Source organism: Meles meles, chromosome 12 (genome assembly GCF_922984935.1).
Source record: "Meles meles chromosome 12, mMelMel3.1 paternal haplotype, whole genome shotgun sequence".
In the NCBI taxonomy this organism is placed as follows: Eukaryota; Metazoa; Chordata; class Mammalia; order Carnivora; family Mustelidae; genus Meles; species Meles meles.
This window is the reverse complement of record NC_060077.1, coordinates 4090902-4109076: the sequence shown is the minus strand read 5'-3', so window position 1 is coordinate 4109076 and position 18175 is coordinate 4090902.

Sequence of the window (18175 nt, the reverse complement as noted above, 5' to 3'; positions counted from 1 at the left end):
AGTGGGAATGAGAAGCTGTCCCCAATTTCCTCAGAGCCTGATTCAGGGCTGCCCCTCAGCCGCCCTCAACCCACTCCCAGTGTCCCATATCTTCTCTATCCAATTTGGGGGACCCTTCCAATGCCTCGCGTCTCGAGTGGGAAGACTCCATCAGCACCCCAGTAGAAACCGTGTCAGTTTCCTGAATCCCTTCTCGGCCCCTGCTGTACTTATCAGCTCCCCCAAATCCCTCCTGTATGGTCTATTGAGCCCCCCCCCCCATTTCAAGTCCGGGTTTCCAGTTTAATGCTACCCGCACCCCCCAGTGTGAGGAGTCTTCACCGTTTCTCTCACTCCTGGCTCACTTGTCAGCCCCACTCAAACTTCTGTTTGGATTCGGGAAAGCCGGTTCCGGGCGCTCACCCTCCCTCCCCACCGAGGCTGGGGGAGAGGTCAGTGCCGCTTAGAACCTCCCGTTTCCAGTTTAGGAGGCCGCCGGCTCAGCTGTGCACCTTCCCCTCCGAATAACCCCCGCCCCTTCTTTTGCAGAGTTCTAAGCCCAACCCCATCGGATTGGAAGACCCTCACCTCAGCTGCCTCCCCACTGCGTTTGGAGTTCCTTCTCTCAGTCCGCCTCAGTTTGAGACCTACTCCCCAAGAAGGCAAACGCCTTCACTTCTCACTTCCTCCTCCCGACGCCTCCATCTCCTGAGTCTCTGAGATCCCCTCCCATACTTTTACCCTAGGCTCCTAGGAGCCACCTCGCCCTCCCCCAAAACTCCTTCCCTCCAGACCCGGAACCCTAATATCCATTCTGATCAGCTCCAGAGCTAGAGGCCACCCTCCCTGTCCCCAGCTCGCCATACCCATCTCTCCTCAATTCCCTGGCTGAGACCAGCCAAGAAAGGGTCAAAGAGAGCCACTCCCCCCAACACCCCCCATCCCGCTAGGGATCTCATTGCCACAGGAGCCCCTCCCTCCCAACTCACCTCCCACTCCTTCCCCCTTCTCTACCTTAAATCCACCCTATATAACCCAGCGACAACCCTAGATGACAAACCCGTTGCTGCTCACCCTGACATCCATCCTTCAGTCATCTACCTTTTATTAATGTGCACAGCAGCTCTGTGCGGCATAACCCTGACCTCTGGAATGGTACCCATCCCCCTCTTCTCAGTATACCTTCCCTCCCCCTCCCCCTCCCCCGAGCCACCCCACGTGTAAGAATAGTGAGAGACTCAAGTTAATGGTTTCCTTGGGGACCTTCTGGGAACACTCAGCAGGTATATCCTGCCACCCTGTGCGCATAACACTAGAAACAAACTTGCTTTTTCCTGTTTTTATTGTCCTACTTACCCCACAGCTTCTCAGCATCCCCTGGACTGTGGGTGGGGGAGGGCACCTCACCCAGAGTATTTCTCACCACCTCACTGCAAACTGGAATATCATGTGTGTCCTGGGAGTGACACAGATGAGGGTCAGCAGGTAGTGAATCTGGTGTTAGGGAATGGGCTATTGGTGGGTCTAAACTTCAGGTCCCTTGTGGGTAAAATGGGCCCAATGGGGAGGTGCGGGGCAGGGCGGGGGGGGGGGGGCGGCAAGTGAGCACTGATTTGTGTGCTGATGCTGTTGGACACGTGGCTTGGAGGGTAGGAAGCGGATAAGGGTCGTTAACTTAGAGCCAGCCAAGGCGGCATGAATGGTACATTGAGATAGGATCCATTGATTAGCATTCTCATTCAGGTCCTCGGAAGGGGCAGCATCTCATCTAGTTGTTGTCCCTACCTGGTTTGAAGCACAGTGGACTTACAGAAGTCTCCTGCTACCATAGGTTCATCTCAGCCTAGCTGCTTCAGTCCACTTTGTTCCCAGTAGGGGTAGCCCTCATAGGACAATGCAGCTGTAAATGCATGATCCTTGTAGTAAATTGAGGATCTCAGTGGTATTAAGAAAAAATGATCTTCAGAGCAACTGGCCCAGACTCCAGAATTAGGAGATTAGAGGATGCCGTTCCAGCTCTTTCTCTCTCCTACTACACACACCGAGCATCACTCAGCGAATGAAAGAATAATTTGCTTTATAGTGTAAAAAAAAAAAAAAATCCTTTCCAGAAACCCAAGGGACAAATGACATTATGCCCAAGCACTCTGATGCAAGTTGGTACCTTCACTCTTTCTACAAATATTTATTGAACACCCACGGCCTGCCAGACATCACCTTGAATGCCGTGTTCCTAGCACTACCTTTGTGGAACTTGCTTTCTAGAGACAGAAGTCAGCTAACAAACAGGTAAATAGGTAAATAATGTGTCAGATGTTCGTACGTACGGTGGAGAAAGAAAGGGGGATAGGGAGGCTGGGAGGCATGGAGAAGAGGTTGATAAGCAATTTTAAATCAGTAAATTTATAGGGAGGGGTGATGTTTTAGCAAAGACTTGTAGGAATGAGGTACATTAATCTACTGTTGTGATCCAGAGCTCTCTTTTAAGCAGAATGTCTGCATCTCTTGAGTGAAATAATAATAGATATTTATAATTTGACTTTCATTGCTCTAAAACTGTGGTTCCCAAACCCTAATGTGCATAAAAAATCACCCAGTGATTCTCAGTTGACACAGGGTGCCTGGGAGCTTTGAAGAATGCATTTTTTTTTTATACGCGCCTCTATCAGATGATGCCGATAGCTGAGGTTTTCTTCAGACCACTCTTGAAGAAACATTGCTCTAAAATACACTGAAGAGTCTTCTAGAATGACAACAACAACAAAATTAAAGATTAAATTACAGTCCATGTGGTTTTAGTGTTGAGAGTATTTCACTGTGTTTTCATTCTTTGAAGGAGCAAAGACCCAAGCAAAACCATGGATTACCCAGAACATTCCATGTCTTGCCCATACAGGAGAAGGGAAATTTTATCATAAGCTGATTAGGAGCCAAATATTTATAATCGGTGTGTTTTGCACCCTTCCTGTCATTTTGGCCCTAATTTTTCTCTGTTTTTGTTTTTGTTTCCCTTCTCCCAAATTTCTGGACTCAACCAGGAGGGGATGGGCCAGGGTAATGAGAGCACGTGACAGGTTGGTCACTGTTTCTGGCTGACTCAGTCTAGGGATATGCCACTAAGCCTTTTGAGCGTCCATGTTTTCTCTCAGTTGCTGTGAGATTTGGGTGATCTCATGTGTATGAAAGCACCTTGAAAATTCTAAAGCACTGTGGAAAGGTAAGGAAGCTCTGTGACTCTGTATTCCCAGGTCCAGTTAATTTGGTCCAGCTCAAATTCAGTTACCTTCAAGATGGTGTGGGACCAGCATAAGGATATACTTGCGGGGACGCTTGGGTGGCTCAATTGGTTAACCATCTGCTTTCAGCTCAGGTCACGATCCCAAGGTCCTGGGATAGAGTCCCGCATCCAGCTCCTTGCTCAGCGGGGAGCCTGCTTCTCCCTCTGCCTGCCACTCCCACTGCTTGTACTCTCTCTAACAAATAAATAAAATTTTTTTTAAAAAAAAGGCTGTACCTACAGACCAGCAGAATAGGAGCGACTGGGTGGCTCAGTCGTTAAGCATCTGCCTTTGCTCTCGGGTCATGATCCCAGGGTCCTGGGAATCGAGCCCCACATTGGGCTCCCTGCTTGGCTGGAAGACTGCTTCTCCCTCTCCCACTCCCCCTGCTTGTGTTTCCCCTCTCGCTATGACTCTCTCTGTCAAATAAATAAATAAAATCTTAAAAAAAAAAAAAGACCAACAGAATAGAATTGAGAGTCCAGAAATAAACCCTTATGTTCACAATCAACTGATTTTTTTTTATTAGGATACCGACACAACTCCATAGGGGAAAACAGCCTCTTCAAGAAATGATGCCGGGACAATTTGATGTCCCTGTGCAAAAGAATTAAATTGTACTGCTACCTCACACCACATGCAAAAATCAACTCAAAGTGAATTAAAGACCTAAATGTAAGATCCAAATTTATGTTTTAAGATTTTATTTATTTATATGAGAGATAAAGAGTGAGAGCACAGGCAGGAAGAGGAACAGAGGGAGAGGGAGAAGCAGGCTCCCCGTGAGCAGGGAGCCTGATGTGGGGCTCTATCCCAGGACCCTGGGATCATGACCTGAGCTGAAGGCAGACACCTAAGCGTCTGAGCCACCCAGGTGCCCATAAGATTTAAAATTATTTTAAAAAATCGATCAGACATCACTAAAATTAAAAACTTTTGTGCTTCAAAGAACACCATCGAGAAAGTGGAAAAACAACATACAGAATAAGAAATTTTTTTGCAAGTCGTATATTTGATAAGGAACTTACATAAGAATATCCAAAGAAGCCATATAACTCAAAAATGAAAAAATAAATGTCAATTAAAAATGAGCAGAGGGGGTGCCTGGGTGGCTCAGTGGGTTAAGCCGCTGCCTTCGGCTCAGGTCATGATCTCAGGGTCCTGGGATCGAGTCCCGCATCGGGCTCTCTGCTCAGCAGGGAGCCTGCTTCCCTCTCTCTCTCTCTACCTGCCTCTCTGTCTACTTGTGATCTCTCTCTGTCAAATAAATAAATAATTAATTTAAAAAAAATGAGCAGAGGATGGGGCGCCTGGGTGGCTCAGTGGGTTAAAGCCTCTGCCTTCAGCTCGGGTCATGATCCCAGGGTCCTGGGATCGAGCCCCACATCGGGCTCTCTGCTCCGCGGGGAGCCTGCTTCCTCCTCTCTCTCTGCCTGCCTCTCTGCCTAGTTGTGATTTCTCTCTGTCAAATAAATAAAATATTAAAAAAAAAAATGAGCAGAGGAGGGGTGCCTGGGTGACTCAGTTGGTTAAGCATCTGCCTTCAATTCAGGTCATGGTCCCAGAGTCTTGGGATTGAGCCCTGGGTAGGGCTCCCTGATCAGTGGGGAGCCTGCTTCTCTGCCTGCCTGCTGCTCCCCTTGCTTGTATTTACTCTCTCTCTCTCTGTCAAATAAATAAATAAAATCTTTTGAAACAAATGGACAGAGGAGGGGCACCTGGCTGGCTCAGGGGAGGAGCATGGGATTCTCATTCTCAAGATCATGAGCCCTATGTCAGGTGTAAAGAGGACTTAAATTAAAAAAAAAAAAAAACTGGGCAAAGGATCTGAATAGACATTGCCTCAAAGAAGGTCTGTAAGTTGCTCATAAGCTCTAGAAAAGATGCTCAACATCATTCGCCATCAGAAAATACAAATCAGGGGCGCCTGGGTGGCTCAGTGGGTTAAGCCTCTGCCTTCGGCTCAGGTCATGATCTCAGGGTCCTGGGATGGAGCCCTGCATCGGGCTCTCTGCTCAGCAGGGAGCCTGCTTCCCCCTCCCTCTCTGACTGTCTCTGCCTACTTGTGATCTCTGTGTCTCTGTTAAATAAACAAATAAAATCTTAAAAAAAAAAAAGAAAATACAAATCAAAAACAACAACAACAACAAATCAAAACTATGATGAGATACCACTGCACAAACACCAGGACGGCTATAATCAAAATGATAGCTGACAAGTATTGGCAAAGATGCGGAGAAATTGGAACCTTTGTCCATTGCTGGTGGAAATGTAAAACGGTACAGGATACGAAGACAGTCTAGAAAAGCAGATGCTCAGTTAAACATAGACTCACCCTATAATCCAGTAATTCCACTCCTAGGTGTACACCCTCCAAGAAATGGAAATATTATCCACACAAATCTTGTACATGAAAGCAGCATTATTTTATAATAGCCAAAAAAGTGGAAACAGTCCGAATGTGTATCAACTCTCTGCAATGGAACATTACTCAGCCATAAAAAGAAGGTACTATTGATGGGGCGCCTGGGTGGCTCAGTGGGTTAGAGCCTCTGCCTTCAGCTCGGGTCATGATCCCAGGGTCCTGGGATCAAGCCCTGCATTGGGCTCTCTGCTCAGCGGGGAGCCTGCTTCCTCCTCTCTCTCTGCCAGCCTCTCTGCTTACTTGTGATCTCTGTCAAATAAATAAACGAAATCTTAAAAAAAAAGAATGTACTACTGATCCACGCTACAACACGGATGAACCTTGAACACATTATGCCAAGTGAACGAAGCCGGAAACAAAAGTTCACAAATTGTGTGGCTCTATTTATACAAGATGTCTATAGCAGGCACATCCACAGAAATGGGAAGGGAGCTGGTGGTTGTCTAGAGCTTGGGAGTGTCAGGGGGAGCTGTAGGGGGAGTGGAAGTGGAGAGTGAGTTACAGTGAATGGGTCTAGTTTCCTATTTGGAGTGATGAAAACATTCTAAAATTGATTATGGTGATAGTTGCACAATTTGGTGAATGTGCTAAAAAGTTGAAATACACCTTTAAATGTGTAAATTGCATTTTATGTGAATTGTATCTCAATGAAATTGTTACCCCCCAATCACTTACCTATTATAAACCTTTCTCTTATCCCAGTGCTTATCCATCAAGATGAATTTACTCTTTTCTCCCATAGCACCTGGTTTTTATCATCATCATCATCATCATTTAGAAAGTATTCAGTGCTTTCTCTATGCCAGACGCCATACTAAGCACGTTTCAGGGATTTTCTTATTTCATTCTCCCATCAATTCTTCAAAGTAGGAACTGTTGTATTTTTATTTTACTGAGCAGGAAAACAAGTCTGAGAGAAGTTAAGTAATTTGTCCAAAGTCACCTAGTATGTGGGAAAAGCAGTAGTTAAGATTTGTTGAGAAATTACTGTGTTCTAGGCATGGTACAAAGCACTTCAGGAAACTTCTTTGATCCTTACAATAACCCTATAAAGTAGTCCCCTATTTACAAATGCAAAAACAAAAGCTTTGGCAGGTAAACTTGCCAATGAAGATCAGAATGGTGGCAAGTGGGAGAGCTGAGATTTTAACTCAAGTCTGATGTCAGAATCTCTACTAGGCACTACTACATTGTATTCGATGCGTAACAATCCACTTACTGGTACTGGACTGTCTGTTATGCTGGAATGACAGCTACTTAAGGGCAGAGCCCCTCTGGTAAGCCTTTTTGCAATCTCTTCCATGACCATCCCCATCCTCAAGACCATACCTTATACTGGGGGCTTAATAGTTGCTTATTAATTACTTGCCTAGAACTAGTTATCATGCTAGGGTTAGAGGACGCGATGGTGAAGGAGACAGACAGCTATTCCCAGTCTCGCAGAGCTCACAATCTAGAGACGCATACTCACAAGTGTTGTTCATATATCTTTTTAACCAAGTCATTTTCATCGGTGCAATAATCCAACAAAGAAGGTTCTATTAATATACTTGTTTTACAGATGGAGAAACTGAGACTCAGACGCTTGAAGTGACATGCCCAAGGTCACGCAGCTAAGCAAATGTGGCGGGGGGGGGCAGTCTTAAGAACCCAGCTCTACCTGACTCAAACATGATGTTACCTTCTGTCCCCATTTTTCCCTCTGACTTTTCCCCCTTGTCCAGGCAGGGAAAGAATTAAATAAACCATTCTGCTTGTGCAGCTGAGAACACCCACAGTCTGTCCAGACCTGCTGACTCTCCCACTTTCTCACTGTCACTTCCAATGACAGCCAGAGTCGGTTTGATGTGTTGGTGAAAGGGGATGCTTTCGGAGGTTTATGGTTTCAGCATCTGAAGTCGCGTCTCTGCTGTAATTAACTATTTGATTTAGTCTGGTCAGTTAATAATTCCACAACTCTGGGGCTGAAAGCAAAGATGCTAAGAGCTTGCCTCCTTTATTTTTTTAAATGTTTATTTTGGGAAACTAAACTGCAGACCTGGAGAACAGAAACCGCAGGTCTGTCAGTGGTGACTGTGGGGGGAGGGGATGCCAGCCTGTTGGCAGAGGCTTCCGATTACACTCAGGGCATAAAGGTGAGGGGCTGGCTGGAGGACGGTTCCATTTAGGAGCTCTGCCTGGGGAACAAAATGTCTTCTCCCCAGAGACTGGGTTTTCAGGATCCCAGGGATTTAGTTTTTGGAGTCGATGAGTGTAGTAGGAAAAAAAGATTAGACAGGGAGTTAGGAGGCTGGGGCTCCTCTCTGACCTTGAAGCAGGCTCTTCTCCTCTCTAAGTCCTACCTAGTTTATTCATCAGCAAAATGGAAGGTGGCCAGATTATTTCAGAGATGGGAAATTGGTTTCAGTTTTTCTATTGATTAGTAGTGGCTAGGGCTGGGTAAAGACAGAAAGCTATGATTGATTAGCAATGTCTGCTGTGGATACAGGTAATCAGGGAATAGTGGAAGGAGCACCGTACATTTGCCTTCCCTCGGCTCTTCCTACATCTTTTCCGGTTTTGGTCTATAAACTTTAGAACAAGAGGGGCAGAGAGCAAGAGCTATGCAGCCATCTCCAGGGGTGAGGCAGCCAAGACAAGAGCCACCAAAATGCATTATATGTTAATAAAAAAATTTAAAAATTAAAAAAAAAAGAACCACCAAGTGACAATTTTATTAATGGCAATAGTACATGATTCTGAATGTGGAAGAAAAGGTCTGAAAGGATTTACATCAAACCATAAACCATTAACATCGAATCATTAACGAGGGGGTGGTGTATGTTGCTATGTGGATGGACTTTTTCTTTGAATATGGATTTATTTTAAAATAAAAAACATAGTAAAAATAATTCGAAAGAGACTATTTAAAGATTTTTTTCCAAGAACAGTAATAGCAGCATTATTCACAACAGTCAGAATTTGGAAACAATCCAAATGTCCATCAATAGGAGAATAAATGAACCATGATACACCCATACAATGGAATATGACGCAAAAAATTAAAAAGAACAAATGAATGATATATGGATGAATTTCAAAAACGTGTGTTAAGACATTATATGTTAATAAAAAATTTTTTTAAATGTGTTAACCAAAAATTGCCAATACACACAAAATACCTACTGTATGATTCCATCCATATAAAGTTCTAGAGCAGGCAAACCTAACCTATGGAGAGAGAAGTCAGAACAGTGTTTATCTTTGGGGGAAAAGGAGCAGATACTGACTGGTAAGTAACAGAGAATTTTCTGGAGGATGAAATCTTTCTATACCAGTGTTGCCCGATAGAAATAAGACACAGGGCACCTGAGTGGTTCAGGCAGTTGAGCATTTGGCTCTTGGTTTCAGCTCAGGTTGTGATCTCAGGGTTGTGAAATCAAGCCCATCAGGCTCTGTGCTCAGTGCGGTGTCTGCTTGAGATTCTCAATCTCCCTCTTCCTCTGTCCCACCCCACACTTGTGTTCTCACCCTAAATAGATAGATAAGTAAACAAATAAATAAAATAAGTTGCAATCCACGGCTGTGAATCACTTATGTAATTTTAAATTTTCTAGTAGCCACATTTAAAAAGTAAAAGGAAACAGGTAAAATTACCTTTATAATATATTCAGAGCATTGCATTTCAGCATGCAATTAATATAAAATTATCAATGTTATATTTTACATCTGTTTTTTATAGTCTTCTATATCTATTGTATATATTGTGCTTATGGGACTTTTTAGGTCAGACCAGCTACATTTCAAGTGTCGAGTAGCCCCATGTGCTGAATGGTCACTGTAGTAGGCAACACAGCTCTGTATCTTAACCTGAGTGGTGGTTATATATAAAAATTTATCAAATTATAATCTTGAAATTTGTGCACTTTATTTTGTTAAAATTATAGCTCGATAAAAGGGAAATGAAACTTTACTAAAACGGCAAAATTTTAAAATTTAAAAAGGGGGCTGAAGTCGGGAGCCAACCTACTTGGCTCAGTTGGTACAGCGTGCAGCCTTGATCTTGGGGTCGTGAGTTTAAGCCCCAGGTTGGGTATAGAGCTGACTTAAAATAATAATAATAATAATAATGTGCTAAAATGAGAGAGTAAGGATAGAGTAATCAGGCAAAGAAAGAATGGGTTACATCCATAAACCTGTTTCTCATCTTAGCAGGAAAATCCATCAGCACTCAGGATCCCCAAGACTGGGTTAGAAAACCACAAAAGATCAGTTGGTGGAATCTAACAAAGAGCTTGGTCTTCATGGGTGCCTGGGTGGCTTCGTCAATTAAGCACCTGGCTCTGGATTTGGGCTCAGGTCATGATCCCAGGGCTGTGAGATCCAGCTCTGCCTTGTACTCTGTGCTGAGTGTGGAGCCTGCTTGAGATTCTTGCCCTCCCTCTCCCTCTGTCCCTCCCCATCTCTCTTATTAAAAAAAAAAAAAAGGAAAAAAAAGCTTGATCTTCCATCTATAGTATCGTATCCTGATTTTCTAGTATGTTACATGTAACTTGCAACTAATAACAGAAGTAGGTACTGACAACTTTACTGAGCCCTTGCCAAATGCTTAGGATGGTGATAAGAACTTTCTGGCATGATCTCATTTAAGCCTCTTCACAGCCTTACTGAGGTTGATTGCCCTTAGGAGCCTCCCATTTTACAGACCAGGAAACCAAGGCTCAGTAACTTGCCCAAGGTCACTTCACTCAGAAGTGGCAAAGAGGGGATTTCGACACAGGTCTCCCTAGCTTCTGGTCTGGTATTTTTAACCATTTTCTCGACTGAAGGCTGAAAATGCTTTACTTGGTTTATAACAGATAACTAAGTAAATGAAGAAGGAAAAGAAATAAGCAGATGAGGAAGAGGGGACTCAAGGTTATGCCTATAAATAATATCACCCTTGCTCCCGGGCCATCAGACGTGCTCTCTTGAGGGTGAGAGGAAGAGGCGGGTTACATAGAGCCTTGGGCATTCTTATCTGAATGCCCATGGAAGCACGTGTCACATGGGAATCCATTCATCAGGAGTGCCCCGATTTCAAAAGGTTGAGAACAGCTACCATGGAGAACATCTGATGTCCCTTTCTTGCTCTACAGATAGAGAAACTTAGAGATCAGATGAACATGTCTTGCCCAAGGTCACACAGGTCATACTTTGTGGCTCCATCTTTCCAACTTCACTTTCATTGAACAAATTAAATATGCCTTTTCCACTGGGTCACTTACTTTAGAGGTGTCTTTTTTTTTTTTTAAGTTTTATTTGTTTAAGTAATCTCTACACTTCACGTGGGGCTTGAACTCATGACCCCAAGATCAAGAGTCCCATGCTCCTCTGATTGAACCATCCAGGTGCCCCGTTATTTTAGAAGTATCTAAACATTCTTGGGGTATCTGTCTGGCTAAGTTGGTAGAGCATGTGACTCTTGATCTTGGGGTCATGAGTTTGAGTCCCATGTTGAGTGTAGAGTTTAGAAAAATAGATAGATAGATAGATAAAAATAAACATTCCTGAATGAGTCCTAAAGGGACTAATTACATCAAGCAACAATATGAGGAACTTAAGAGAGCTTTGGAGGCGCAGGGGAGAGAGAGAGTATAGGGGGAAATTGGTGTGTGTGCGGATCAGGAAGGTAGAAATGGAGGAGTGGGTAATCACCAAAGGAGAACCACAGGGTGCCTGTGTTGGGCGAATTGCTTATTTCCCATCTGCCCAACTATTGCCCTGCTTCTACTGTCCGTCATGGTGCTGGGTCTACACTAAGGCTCAGTCAGGGGGCACCTGAGTGGCTCAGTTGGTTAAGTGTCTGCCTTCAGCTCAGGTCATGATCCTGGGATCCTGGGATGGAGCTCCGCATCAGCCTCCCTGCTCAAGGGGGAGCCTGCTTCTCCCTCTCCCTCTGCTAAAAATTTACCTTAATTGACTCATTTAGTATCCTTGCCTCCACGCCCCAGCCCAGACCGAGGTACACAGAGCAAAGATATAAGATGGTGGAATTTGAGTACCAGCAGGTTCTAAACTATTCTTTTTTTTTTTAAATTGTGTTTATTTTAGAGCTAGAGATAGAGAGAGAGCACAAGTCGGGGTAGGGTGTGGGGAGGAACAGAAGGCAAGGGAGAAGCAGACTTTGTGCTGAGCACAGAGCTGGAACGGGGCTTCCTCCTATGACCCGGAGATCCTGACCTGACCCAAAAATCAAGAGTTGGACACTCAACCAATGGAGCTACCCAGGCACCCCACCTTTTCTTTTTACATAAACTCTGCCACCAATGTGGGGTTTGATCTCATGACCCCAAGATCATGCTCTACCAAGATCATGAGTCTCATGCTCTACCGAGTCAGCCAGACCCCCGTAAACCGCTCTTGAATTCAATCACTTCTACCCATCTTCTTGTTCACCATGCAAGTCTAGGCACTACCTCTTCAGCAAGGTGTCTGCAATAGCATCTCTGATCAACCAGAAGCTGCTGTTGGGGCACCTGAGTGGTTCAGTGGGTTAACCCTCTGCCTTCGGCTCAGGTCATTGATCTCGGGATCCTGGGATCGAGCCCCATATCAGGCTCTCTGCTCAGCCTGTTTCTCTCTCTCTCTGCCTGCCTCTCTGCCTGCTTTTGATCTCTCTCTGTCAAATTAATAAATAAAATCTTAAGAAAGAAGAAGAAGAAGAAGCAGCAGCTGCTGTTGCCCTTGGTCCCAGCTCCAGTGGCTCCCCTGCATGCTGGAATGCAATCCAAACTCTTACAGGGGCACAAAGCCCCACACAGTCTGGCTCCCACCCCTCTCTACAGTTTCATGTCCCCCACATCCTACCTCCCTTCCACCTTCGGGTCAACTGGCCTTTCAGAGCCTGGGATCCCCAAGCTCTTTCCCAATTGGGGATCTGTGAACGGGCTTCCTCCAGCCTGGACCATCCATCTTTCAGCTTGGAGCACTTTCTTCTGCTGAGCGCCCTGCCCTCTGCCTAGAGCACCCTGCCATTTACCCAGCCTGCAGTCCTGGCCTACCCTGGAGCACCTTCATCTTAGCTGGAACCCCCCACCCCAGCCTGATCGTGCTTCCCCCAGACTGGAACACCCCCCCTCTCCCTTCCCTGCTTGGTTACTTCCTTTCCATCTTTCAGATTTGGGCATAAATGTCACTTTCTCAAAAAGAAAAAAAAAGAAAGAAAAAAGGCCCTTTCTCATGAGACCTTCCCTGATCACTTCTCTGATCTCTTATTCCTATGCCTTTTCCCCACTTTTTCCCTCGTAGTACCTGTCATCGTGTGCATTTTTGTGTGTGGACTGCTTGGTTAATGTCTGGGAATCCCTAGGTCATAAGCTCCTTGAAATTAAGGACTGTTTTCCTATTCTCCATCGTTTCCCTGGCACGCAGTAGGCACTCTATAAATCTTGGCAGAATGAACAAATAAGGAAATACTGTGGTAGTGGTAGATAAGTTACCCTCTCTAAGCCTCAAGCACAGTAGTTCCCCCCTCCCTTTATCCTCCATTTGGCTTTGCATGGTTTCAGTTCCCTGCCATCAAATGTGGGTCTGGAAGCAGAGGTTCCTCTGAAGGTCATAGTAGCCTAACCCTACCTCCCCATCCCTCCGTCACGCATCTCACCATCCCAACACCTAAGCATCTGATCATCTCCCATCCTCACAAGAACAAGGGTGAGTTTAATACAGTAAGACATTTTGAGAGACAAAGAGACCACATTGCCATAACTTTTATTTCAGTATATCATTATAATTATTCTATTTTATTATTAATTCTTGTTGTTTATCACTCCCTGGGCCTAATTTATAATTTAAGGTTTATCATAGGTAGGTATGCTTAGGAAAAGACACAGGGTACCTAGTGTTTGGTGATATCTGCCGTTTCAGGCATCTCCTGGGGGTTCTTGGAATGCATCCCTGCAGATAAGGGAAGGGGCACTGTGATAATAGTAATCACCATTGTTTATTGAGCTCTGATTTCGGGGTAAGCACTTTCACAGGCTACTGCATGAACTCAGATAAATACGATGCAGGTATAATTATTATTATCCTTATGTGACAGAAGAGGACACTGAAGTTCAGAGAAGTGTCACCACTTGGCCAAGGTCACATGGCTTCAACCAGGCCCTACTCTACAGGTATGACTCAGCCACGATGGCACACTGCCTCTGCGAGAGCGGGGTCAGGCCCTTATATCCCTGCTTCCCTCTCCTGTCTCTTCCTTCAGTTCCTCCAGTGAGGGGTTCCTGCCCTGAATTCTTTAGCTGGCAGAAGAGGACAGAAGGTCTGTCATAGTCTGGCTCCTTGATAGAGTCAATAATGATCAATGTTACCTGAGCAGTGACCAAGTGTCAGACCCTGCATTCTTTCACATACCCTCGCAGAGCTTTCACAGCCACACTGTGAAGTAAGGACTATTATCTGAGGCATTACCAGGAAGGCAAAGCTCCGTGCCTGAGGTTAGACAACTAGGAAATAGAGCCAGGGTTCCAGCACTTGTCCTTCTGTTGTCAGACTTTCTGACTAAGAAGAGGGAAGACAGGTCCACTCTGGAGGGTTCCTTCCCACCCCATGCCACAGCAGTTCCGGCTGCCCCTTTAGAAGGACAGCTGACCACACTCTGTCACCAGGACCAGCAGGTGCCAGAAAGGGTTGAGAGCCTTAGGAGAACTCAAAATAATCCACCAAGAAAAGTCCAGGCCTTCTAGATGTATTTTTATCTATTTCATCTTTTAAAAATGTTATAACATAGTTATGATCACAGCATAATTGGACACCTTCGTATGAATTGGTAAATCTACATATATTAGCAATATGGGCTCAAAGGTGGTTTCCTGTTAGGGATGTATAATCACAAAAATTTGCGGGTCTTTGGTTAACACAGTAAAGGCAAGGGTTAAAATAATTATATAGAATATTTATCTATAAAAGAATGTTAGGTCCCTACCTCACACCGTATTAAAAAATGAATGCAAAATGGATCAAAGGTCTAAAACTAACTAGAACTCTTAGCAGAAAACGTAGGGGTAAACCTTCATGATCTTGGGTTTATCAATGGATTCTTAGTTATGTGCCCAAAGCAGAAACAACAAAAGAAAAATTGGACCTCATCAGAATTAAACATCCTTTGATGTGATCAAAGGACGTAATCAAGAAAGTGAAAAGACAACCTACAGAATGGGAAGAAATACTTGCAAGTTTTATATCTGATAAGGGTCTAGTATCCAGAATATCTGTAAAGAATTCTTATAGAATGCCTGGGTGGCTCGGTCGGTTAAGCATCTGTCTTAAGCTCAGGTCATGATCGAAGGGTCCTAGGATGGAGTGGCGCATCCTGCTCCCTCTGCTTGTGCTCTCTCTCTCTCTCTGACAAATAAATACACAAAATCTTAAAAAAAAAAAAAAAAGAAAAAGAAAAAAGAACTCTTACAACTCAGTAATAAAAAGACAACCTGGGCGGGCGCCTGGGTGGCTCAGTGGGTTAAGGCTCTGCCTTCGGTTCGAGTCGTGATCTCAGGGTCCTGGGATCGAGCCCCACATCAGGCTCTCTGCTCAGCGGGGAGCCTGCTTCCTCCTCTCTCTCTGCCTGCCTCTCTGCCTACTTGTGATCTCTGTCTGTCAAATAAATAAATAAAATATTTAAAAAATAAAATAAAAAGACAACCCATTTTGATTAATTAATTAGTTTATTTTAAAGTAGACTCCACACCCAATGTGGCATTTGAACTCAATGGACCTGAGATCAAGAGTCCCATACCATAGTGACTGAGCCAGCCAGGTGCCCTGGTGTCATGAGTTTGAGCCCCACACTGAGTGTAGAGATTACTTAAATAGATAAATGAAATAAACTTAAAAATAAATAAATAAATGAGCAAAAGAGTTGCTACATATTTCTCCCAAGAGGATACATAAATGGCCAAAGAGCAAGTAAAAAAGATGCCTGAAATAAACTGATGGCTGTCTGAGAGTAGGGAGGGTGGGGGGATGGACAAAATGGGTGAAGGGGATTAAGAGGTACAATTTTCCAGTTATTAAATTAATAAGACATGGGTAATGCACAACATAGGGAATATAGTTGATAACATTGTAACAGTTTTTATTTATTTATTTGACACATAGAGAGAGAGAGAGAGACAACCAGAGAGACACAAGCAGGGGGAGCAGAAGAGGGATGAGCAGGCTTCCTGCTGAGCAGGGAGCCTGATTCTGGGCTTGATCCCAGGACCCTGGGTTCATGACCTGAGCTGAAGGCAGATGCTTGAAGACTGAGCCATCCAGGCAGCCCCAATTTTTTTTTAAAGATTTATGTATTTGGGGCTCATTTTATTTTATTTATTTTTTTAAAAGATTTTATTTCTTAACTTGACAGACAGAGATCACAAGTAGGCAGAGAAGCAGGCAGAGAGAGAGGAATGGAAACAGGCTCCCTGCTGAGCAGAGAGCCAGACGTGGGGCTCAATCCTAGGACCTTGAAATCATGACCTGAGCCAAAGGCAGAGGCTTTAACCTACTGAGCCACCCAGGTGCCCCTTGGGGCTCATTTAAAAATGAACCTGGCTAGGGGCGCCTGGGTGGCTCAGTGGATTAAAAATGAACCTGGCTGGCTCAGTCAGTAGAGCATGGACTCTTGACCTCAGGGTTTGTGAGTTCGATCCCTACATGGGGAGGTAGATATTACATTAAAATATAAACAAAATCTTTAAAACAAACAAACAAATATACAAATAAAATCTTAAAAAAATAGAAAGAAGGAAGGAAAAGATGCTCAACATCATTAACCATAAGGGAAACACAAATCAAAGCCACAATAAGATACCACTTCATACCCACTAAGATGGCTATAATTAAAAAAAAAAAAACAAAAAAAAAAAAAAATAAAACTTAAGGGGCTCTTGGGTGGCTCAGTCAGTTAAGCCTCTGCCTTCGGCTCAGGTCATGATCCCAGGGTCCTGGGATGGAGCCCCACATCGGGTTCCCTGCCCAGCGGGGAGCCTGATTCTCTCTCTCCCTCTGCTGCTTCCCCTGCTTGTGATCTCTTGTTCTCTCTGTTAAATAAATAAAATCTTTTAAAAATAAAAAAATAAACTTAAGGAAAAATTACAAGAGTTGGCAAGAATGTGGAGAAGTTGAAACCTTCTGTACATGGTGGGTATGTAAAATGGTGCGGTGCTATGGAAAACACTTTGGTGGATTCTCAAAAAATTAAACATGGAATTATCTCTGACCCATTTACTAGCCATATATCTGAAAGTATTGAAAACAGGTATTCAAACAAAATCTTGTACATAAATGATCCTAGCAGCACCCTTCACAGTAGCCAAAAGTTGGAAGCTATCCAAACGCTCTTCAAGGAGTGAATGGGTCGGGGCGCCTGGGTGGCTCAGTGGTTAAGCCTCTGCCTTCCGCTCAGGTCATGATGTCAGGGTCCTGGGATCGAGTATCACATGGGGCTTTCTGTTCTGGGGAGCCTGCTTCCCCCTCTCTCCTGCCTGCCTCTCTGCCTACTTGTGATTTCTCTCTCTCTGTCAAATGAATAAAATCTTTCAAAAAAAAAAAAGGGGGGGATGAATGGGTAAAGGAATTGTGGCATATCCATACAATGAAATATAATTCAGCCATAAAAAGGAAAGGAGTGCTGACACCTTTTACAACACGGATGAACCTCAAAAACATTTTTCTAAGTGAAAAAAGCCAGATACCAAAGGTCACATATTTTATGATTCCATTTATATGAAATATCCAGAATAGATAAATCCATAGAGACAGAAAACAGGTCAGTGGTTGTAGGGGAGTTGGGGGAGGGTGGAATGAGGGGGTTGATTCCTTCATGAGTGTGGGCTTTGACGTGGGAGTGATGAAAATGATCTGGAAGTAGATAGAAGGAATTGTTACACAACATTGTAAATATACTAAATGCAACGGAATTGTACACTTTATTTATTTATCTATATATTTATTTGACACAGAGAGAGAGAGCGCATAAGCAGGGGGAACAGTAGGGAGAGGGAGAACCAGACTCTCCACTGAGCGAGGAGATCGATGCCGGGCTCCATCCCAAGACCCTGGGACCATGACCTGAACCAAAGGCAGATGCTTAACTGACTGAGCCACCAGGAGCCCCTGAGTTGTGCACTTTAAAACGGTTAAGTTAACCTCAATGAAACAAAAAGAATGGAAGAAATACATGATCATGATAAGAGAATATATATTTTTTAAACAGCACAGAATGGTACTAAATGACCTCTGTCCCGCTTCGCATTTGTCCTCCCCAAAGGAAATGAATACAGATACTCCAATTTAGTATGTATTCTTCTTCAAATGTTTTCTCTATACATATAGGGACGTGCAGTACGCACATGTGGGTATTTCTGTGCAGACATGTCCTTTCTCTTTTACTCAAATGGGATTAGGTTCACTCGGCATATTGCCTTTCTTCTCTTGGCAATATATCAATGACCATTCCATATCAATACATTTTTCTTAATGGCTCCAT